Source organism: Panthera tigris, chromosome E1 (genome assembly GCF_018350195.1).
Source record: "Panthera tigris isolate Pti1 chromosome E1, P.tigris_Pti1_mat1.1, whole genome shotgun sequence".
Taxonomy (NCBI): Eukaryota; Metazoa; Chordata; class Mammalia; order Carnivora; family Felidae; genus Panthera; species Panthera tigris.
In genome coordinates this window covers 29673382-29681872 of record NC_056673.1, presented here as the reverse complement: position 1 = coordinate 29681872, position 8491 = coordinate 29673382, and the positions used below count along the sequence as shown (strand labels likewise).

Below are 8491 nucleotides of genomic sequence, written 5' to 3'. Positions count from 1 at the left end.
TGTCCACTACAGTCCAAGAGCGTGAGCCCCCTCCCGCCTCCCTCCCCCATTATGTCCTTCCTTCGCCTCTTCTCTCGACCCTCCCTTCTTCCTATTCCCTTTCTCTGCAGTTCTAATGGACTGTTCTTTCTGGAGTCTAACCACTAGCAGCCACCCTGCAGTTCCCACCCATTGCTCCTGCCTCTGTTCTCTGGGGCCATGCAGAACCATCAATAATAAAAACAATGACAATGAGGATGCCACCAAGGGTGACGGCAAATGTTATTCGGGTCTTATTTTGTACTAGGAGCTCTGCATGCATTATTTCACTTAATCCTCATAAGCAACCCCACAGAATAGGTTCTTCTCCTCTATTTCAGAGTTGGAGGAACTGAGGCTTTTGGAGGATCCCACATTGCACAGCCAATAGGCGGCAGAATTAGGATTGGGACCCAAGCAATCCAATTGGAAAGCCAGTTCTCTCAACCATTGGTCTGCGTTGGTTTCTTTCTGTCTTCCGTTTGCAAACTTTCGAATACTAAAGGATCGTCACCTCTTCATGGGGTGAGATGGTTTGCTTCGTGACCACATGCCTGCCGAGTGCCCAGTCATCCAGTCTAGTGGCCCATGCTGAGGTGACACCATGTCTCCTTGATCCGGATTTTTCAGGGCTGAGGATATGCCTTTAGCCACGTGCCCCTCAACCTCCTCAGAGGCCCTGTCGGCCAGCCCTCGGCTTTTGAGAAGGAAGGCATTAGCCCCGGGTAGCCAGTTTCTGTCTTCCAGAGACCTACAGGTTCAACCACAAAACGGAGATAATGGGATGAACTGTACCACACATCCACTGGGAGCCACGCCCACCACCCCCCAGGAAGACACTCACGGTGACCCATTTGGGGATCTTCCCTAAATCAACCCTGCCCCTCCTACTGCTCCCTCCACACCTCCCCCTTGATTCTGTGCGGTGGGTCCTCACAGCTTCACTCAGGTTGGAAGTGTCCCCTGCCTGCTGCTCCCGGGGCCTCGGCCCATAATGAACCCGGCTGAAGTGCAAGTCCGAGCCCTGCTCATTGTCATCGCAGTAAACAGCCTGGACATGAAGCCCGCCTCCCTCACTCCCCAGAAGATTAATAAATCAGATTCAGACGCCTATTGTTCTGGACACAGTCAGAATCAATTGCGGGATTTTAAATCTCTCAGCACAGAGCAGCTGGCTGGCTACGAGAGGCCCCGCTATGTCTCTGGGAAAGCTGGCCGGGGATGGAAATAAGAGAGGAAAAAAAAGACCAAATAATCAATAGTTACCATGAGCTTGTGGCCATCTGCACCCAGTCTCCTTCAGGAGGCAGGTCCCCCAACCTTACGGTGATTCTCGCTTAGTGAGGGGAGGGGGAGGGGCACCAAGTCAGGCTGGGAAGAGAGGGGACCAGAAGGAGGCAGGTCTCAGATGGGTGGGGTCGCTCCCACCCACCTCCTGACCTCACCAATGCCTAATTCCATCTGCAAATATTTCACTCTTTCAAAAGTGAGAGCATCACTGCCTGAAGCCACAGGGTGACTGCTAGTTTATTATCCCAGAATTCCCAAGAAGAATTCATAGAAATCCTTGTATCTTAGACCAACTACCTCTCCCTTGCCACCCCCACCCCCCCTAGGCATTGGTCTTGTTGTTGTTGCGTTTTTGTCTTTTTTTTTTTTTTAATCCCCTACTCTCATGGGAGACAGTGTGCCTGCCACTGCCGCCTGAGTGGCTGCTAGCATTTTCCCTAGCTGTTTATGTGGAAAATCATAAAAATATTTGGTGGCCAAAAAAAGAGAGGGGAAATGCTTTGGTGGTCTGATGCAACAGAAATGCTTTAAAAAAAAAAAAAAAGTGGGATGGCTTATTCTAATCCAAAAGCATGCATAAACGCCATATTGATTGAGAAGTACTAGGTGGACGGCGTATTTTTCTCAGAGACCTGCCCCACCCCACCCCCTCCGAGCAGACAAAAGCCCTGTTGGCAGCTGGCAGAGGGCAAGTCACTTACGATCCAGCCACAGGGTTTGGGAAGAGCTGAAAGCAGAAATTCTTGTGGGCTGTGTTTTACCCTGGGTCTGGTATTATGCTCCTGCCCCGGCGGCCTGAGTCTCTTGGCTGAAAGAGGAGGCAATCCTCACGGTGATGGTGGTGATGGTGGCGGTGTTGATGTAGATGTCATTGTTGCTACGGCAGCTGATGCTGATCAGAACACATTTGTCTGGGGCGTCCGGGTGGCTCAGTCGGTTGAGCGTCCGACTTCGGCTCAGGTCATGATCTCGCGGTTCGTGAGTTCGAGCCCCACGTCGGGCTCTGTGCTGACGGCTACTCAGAGCCTGGAGCCTGTCTTCAGATTCTGGGTCTCCCTCTCTCTGTCCCTTTCCCACTCATGCTCTGTCTCTCTCTGTCTCTCAGAAAATGAATAAACATTTAAAAAAAAAATTTAAGAACACATTTGTCTGCCTTTTACAGTCATGAAGCCTCCTCACATGCATTCTCTCCTTTGATGCTCACAGGGACCTCCGGAGGGAGGTGGGCTAGGAATCATGATCACGTCATCCCCATTCCATAGGGGAGAAAAACAAAGCCCAGAGAAGCAAAGCGTCTTGCCCAGGAGCATACACTTTGTCAATGGCGAAGCCAACGTTCACACCCTGCAGATAAGCTTTATACCATGTTACTCTGGACCCATAACAGCACTACCCAGTAGAAAGATAAGTGAGCCACATATGTCCCTTGAAATTTTCTAGTAGCCACATTTTTAAAAAATAAAAAGCCAACAGGTGAAATTGATTTCCATAATACACTTCGTATAACCCCCTTATATCCAAAATATTGTTTTAGAATGTAATCAATGCAAAAATTATTCATGTGATATTTTACATTCTTTGTTTTCATACTTAAGTATCTGAAGTCTGGTGTGTATTTTGCACTTGGAGCTCATTCTCATTTCGCTGTGGCTCGTGGCCATTACGGGCCAGCATCAGTCTAGAGGGATTCAACACGGCTTTCATACGGAGCGTGGCCGTGAGAGAATCTCAGACAAAGGCAGGCATCCCTGTTGCTTGACTCGTCTTCATTCCTAGAGAGGACAGCCTCTCACCTCCACCTGAGCTCCCCAGACTCAAGTGTCGGAGTCACTTCAGCTCACGACCTGTATTTTTCCTCTTACCTGCCTCCTCTTCCTTCTCCTTCTTCTTGAGTATCACTTGCTAAAACATCTAATAAAGATGTTAGCACTGAGTGATTTGCTGGTCTTCTACAAGCGGCAACATGGTCCCTGCTTTCTGAAAGTGTTCTGACCCCCCACCAAATTATACACGTGCTCCCCCAGGCACGGCGCCCCCTCTGAGTACACCGGGTGTTTATATTGTGCTTGAGGAAGGAGATATGGATGGAAGGAGAAAAAGAAGACGAGAGAGGGAGGAACAAAGGAAAGAAAGATGGAAGGGAGACAGGAAAGGAAGGAAAGAAAATATACTGGGTCGAAGGGTGTCCCCAAAATATTCATGTTCACCTGGAAGCTCAGAAGACAACCTTATTTGTAATTAGAGTCTTTGCACATTTAATTAGTTAAGATGAAGTCATACTGGATTAGGGTGGGCCCTGATCCGATGTCTGATATCCTTAGAAGAAGAGGAAAACTTAGACATAGATAGACACAGAGGACATGGGGAAGAACATCCAGCGAAGACAGAGGTGGAGACTGGGTGATGCTCACGTCTGCAAACTGAAGAACACCAAACATTGCCAGGACTGTCGGAAGCTAGGAGAGAGGCACCGAATGGATCCTCCCTCAAAGCATCCAGGAGGAACCAACCCTACCAACGCCCTTCAGACCTCCATGACTGTGACAGAATAAATTCCTGTTGCTTTAAGCCACCCAGTTTGTGGTCATGTTATGACAGCCCTACAAAGCTAACACAGGAAAGGGGGGAGAGTATCGTTAGGGGCGCCTGGGTGGCTCAGTCGGTTGAGCGTTCGGCTTCGGCTCAGGTCATGATCTCACAGCTCATGGGTTCAAGCCCCGCATCAGGCTCTGTGCTGACAGTTGAGAGCCTGGAGCCTGCTTCGGATTCTGTGTCTCCCTCTCTCTCTGCCCGCCCCCCTCCCTCGCCCCGTTCATACTCTGTCTCTCTCAAAAATAAATAAACATTAAAAAAAAAATTTTTTTTAAAGAAAGGGCGGGGGGGGTGGGGAAGCCAGACATTTTTCTGAAGAACAGGTATATGATCAAAAAGAATTTGCAGTTGAGAAAGTGAACTCAATCCCTATCCGCACTCATTCGATTCCTAGTGAGATCGAATCAGCTTCTCTCCCCCTCCTCCTCTCTGGTCACACATTCTGATAATTATTCCTGAGTCCCAGGTTTGCTACGAAGAGATAAAACTTTACAAAGAACGAACTGGTGGTTGCCAGAGGGAAGGGGTGGAGGGAAGGGCAAAATGGGTGAAGGGGAGTGGGAGATACAGGCTTCCAGCTATGGAATGAATAGGTCATAGGGGTGAAAGGCACCGCACAGGGAATGGAGTCAATGCTATCATGATAGTGTTGTGTACTCACAGATGGAAGCTGCACTTGTGGTGAGCACAGCATAACTATAGGCTTGTCCAACCTCTATGTCATACATCTGAAACTAATGTAACATTGTGTGTCGACTATACTCCACTAAAAAAAAAAAACAAAAAACAAAACTTAGGGGCACCTGGGTGGCTCAGTCGGCTGAGCGTCCACCTCTTGATTTCAGCTCAGGTCACGATCCCAGGGTGATCATGGGATCAAGCCCCACATCAGATTCCACACTGAGCATGGAGCCTCCTTAAGATTCTCTGTCTCTCCCTCTCCCCCTCTCCCCCGCTCATGGTCTCTCTCTCTCTCTAAAATCAAAAGTAATAAGTAAGTAGGTAAGTAAGTAAATAAGAATTAAACTTTAAAATGAAGGATTCAAGTATTTCAAAGATTTGCTGCTAAAAGAGGGAATCGTCTACTCACATGATGCTGAGGACAGGACAAACAAAGCCTAACGAATAAGAGACGGGGGAAAGCAGTCTTATCCCCACCTGCGGAACGTTTTGAACAAGCAGAAGGCAGGATGGCAATGTGCTACCTGATAAGCTGGCCTGATGAATTCCAGCCCGGAGAATATCAAAAAGAGGCTATGGAGATTTCATCTTTCTGACGTCATCAAAGGAATTCCCGTTTAGATCAGAGAATAAACTGGCTGATCACAGGGCCCTCTTCCTTCTTAAAGCTGACCACGTGATTCTGAGTTGGAAGAGCCTGCTGCGGTCTAAGGGCAGTACATTCTCAGAGAGGCCTGAGGTAGCAACTTCTCATGGGCCAGACTCAGACGGGCCGTGGAAGTGGACACTGTAGATGAGGTTCTGGGTCTGCTGGGCCCCAACCTCCAAGAGCCGTGACCTATTCCCCATAACACATGGCCCTGTCCCTGGTCTTGGCCGATCAGGTTCTCCAGCGTTTTGACTAATAGGGAGACTCTAATCCCAGAGATGTCGGGACTAGAGCAAAAAGTTGGGCAGGTAATTTACAGGGGAGCAGGAAATGTGAGCAAATAGGAAAAACCCATAGGTAAGAAAAGCAGAAAAAAGCAGACTTCCGGTGCTCTGCTTATCTATCTGCACACCAAACTACTCCAAAACTTAGTGGTTCAACACAACAACCATCCTGTCATATATCATATATCATTCTGTAAACCAGAATGCCTAACTATGGTGTCTCCAGCATGGCCTTTCGAGGTCAGTGGGTTTCGTTTCTTTCTTTTTTTTTTTTTCCTTTTTAAAGTTTATTTACTTATCTTGAGAGACAGGAAGAGAAGCATGAGCAGAGGAGGGACAGAGAAAGAAGGAGAGAGAGAATCCCAAGCAGGCTTCTCGTTGTCAACACATGGAGCCTGACGACATGGGGCTCATGACGTGGGCTGAAATCAAGAGTAGGATGCTTACCCCACTGAGCCACTCAGTCGCCCCCGGGTCATTGGATTTCTTACAGGCAGGTCAAGGCCCCAAGAGTGAGTATTTCAGTGAACGAGCTGGAAGCTGCATGGCCTTTCGTGATGGAGCCTTAGAAGTGGCATAGCATCGTTTCCACTATGCTGTATTGGTCAAAACAGTCATAAGCCCACCCAGATTCAAGAGGCGGGATATAGAACCCACCTCTCTATGGCAGCGGGGTGTCAAAGAACTTGTGACCATAGTTTAAAACCACCACCTCAGGAAGGAATGAAATGGAAAGAGTTGCTTTCTAGTTCACAGTCCCCTTGAGTGGCCTCATCCTTACAAATAAACCCTCTTTTTACTTGGTTAACTTGAGTGGGGTTCTGTGCCTTGCCACCAAAATAATCCTGTTTGGGGTTAAATTTTGTCCCTCAAAATTGAATGTTGAAGTCCTAACCTCGAGGACCTCAGGACATGACTGTATGCGGAGATAGGGTCTTTTCTTTTTTCTTTTCTTTTCTTTTCTTTTCTTTTCTTTTCTTTTCTTTTCTTTTCTTTTATTTAAGGCTTAATTTGAATGTTTATTTATTTTCGAGAGAGAGACAGAGGTAGAACACGAGCAGGGGAGGGGCAGAGAGAGAGGGAGGCACAGAACCCGAAGCAGCCTCCAGGCTCCCAGCTGTCAGCACAGAGCCCGGCGCGGGGCTTGAATTCACAAACTGTGAGATCATGACCTGAGCCAGAGACTCTTAACCCGCTAAACCCAGGCGCCCAGAGATAGGGTCTTTAAAGAGGTGATTAAGGTAAAATGAGGTCATTAGGGTAAGCCCTGACCCAATACGACTGGTCTCGTTATCAGGAGAGATTAGGACACAGACACACACAGGGGACAGACTGTGTGAAGACACAGGGAGATGGGCATCTACAAGCCAAGGAGAGAGGCCTCAGAAGAAAGCAACCCTGCCATCTTGGTCTCAAACTTGCAGCCTCCAGAACTGGGAGAAAATAAGCTTCTGTTGTGTAAGCGCCCCCGCCCCCCGCCAGTCTGTGGTACCTTAGGGCCAGCCCAGCAGACTACCACAAGGCCTGACCAAGCACGTGTGCCCAGCGTGGGCGTCCTGGTGTTCCCCTGGCACACCAGGGGAAGTGTGGGCCTGCAAGCCTGCTGGTTCGAGCAGGTACGGCCACACGCAGGCAGCTCTGGTGCCCCGTGAGGTCACAAAGCATACTCGGAGCTGCCTCCCCAGTGTGCATCCTCCGGAATCAGGAGATACGGGATGGGGTGACTCATTTCTCCCGTCGCCACTCCTGGCAAAGAAAAGCATTGACTGACACCTTTTCCAAAGGCAGCCACGTGTTTTTCTTGGGAAAGAGAAACATAGTCCTGGTTCCAGCTTTCTTACAAATACAGACCTGTGCGTGTGAATTCACACGTGCATGCGTGCGTGCACGCACCCCCTTACACATCCATACGCTCTACCTTCTGCGTTCCCTTTCGGACCCACTCTCTCCCCCATCCCACGCCAGCACCGGGCACAAACCGTGGGTCAGGACACCTGGGTTTGGTCCCAGCTCTGCTAAGCTTCACTGAACTTTCCCAATTTGCTGTTTGCTCGGCTTTAGAACCTAAGGATTGGCCTACAGATGCCTTCTCGGGATGACTTTCAGCACTAAAGGCTCGTGGTTCTGTGATCTCAGTACAGGAAAGAGGCTCTCGCCTAGTGTTAGAGCACATGGTCTCTGCTGCTAATTAGCCATGAGCATCGCACGTCCTCTCCTCTTGTCTCGATTTCCCCCCACTGCGAAGCGTGCTTCGTGGCCTCCAGGCTCCCCGGTGACATTCCGGGACCCAGGACCTGGTCTTTTTCCCACACGTTCACCTTCCAGACTTCATCTGTCTTGCTCTTCCCACCTTGAACAAAAACGTCTCTTTCTGGCCATCCTGAGCCTCCCCATCTCCTCTCACGGCTTTGATCTCGCCACCACCCAGTCCCTCCCTGACATCCATTCCCTGAGGCTCCTAGCTCCTACTTTTCCCTCTCCGTTCCAAGTTCCACCTCAACACGGGGATGGCCCGTCCTTCACCCTGGCCTCCATTCAAGGACTTTGACTCCTGTCCATTTCCACTCCCTCCCCCACGGTCACTCGGGAAGCTGCCACCGCCCACACCAGCACCTCATCCCCTGCCACAGCAGACACCCTCCTCCCGTCCATCTACTCCTTCAGAGCCCAGCCTTTGTTCTCTTTGAGACTTCTCTCTCCTACACGCTGAGTTCCCTCCCTTCCTAGGTGGCCCAAGGGTCATGATTCCTCATTTAACCCACTCTCCTGCAGACACTGCCAACCCTTCCCCACCTTGTCCCCCAGTCACATCAACCCATAAAGCCTCAAAGCTGTGTAGTCAACCTACCAATGTGCCCTTTCCATCGCCAGCTCCAGACACCGGAATTCCACTAGAGAAAGACGTTTGGACGAGGTCCAGACGAAAGGTCTCTAACAGCAGCTGTCCTCAACAGAGATTGACCGTCCCTCCACTGGT

At 49.7% G+C, this 8491-nt stretch overlaps 1 long non-coding RNA gene across 1 annotated transcript; it reads right to left on the bottom strand.

Annotated features, from left to right (window-relative positions):
• Nucleotides 1-693: 693 nt before the first annotated feature.
• Nucleotides 694-2281, bottom strand: LOC122233587. The gene is made up of 3 exons (XR_006211219.1): nucleotides 2070-2281; nucleotides 1285-1389; nucleotides 694-769 (listed from the first exon to the last, which is right to left on the bottom strand). It is a non-coding gene; the product is annotated as an uncharacterized LOC122233587 (long non-coding RNA).
• Nucleotides 2282-8491: the final 6210 nt, after the last annotated feature.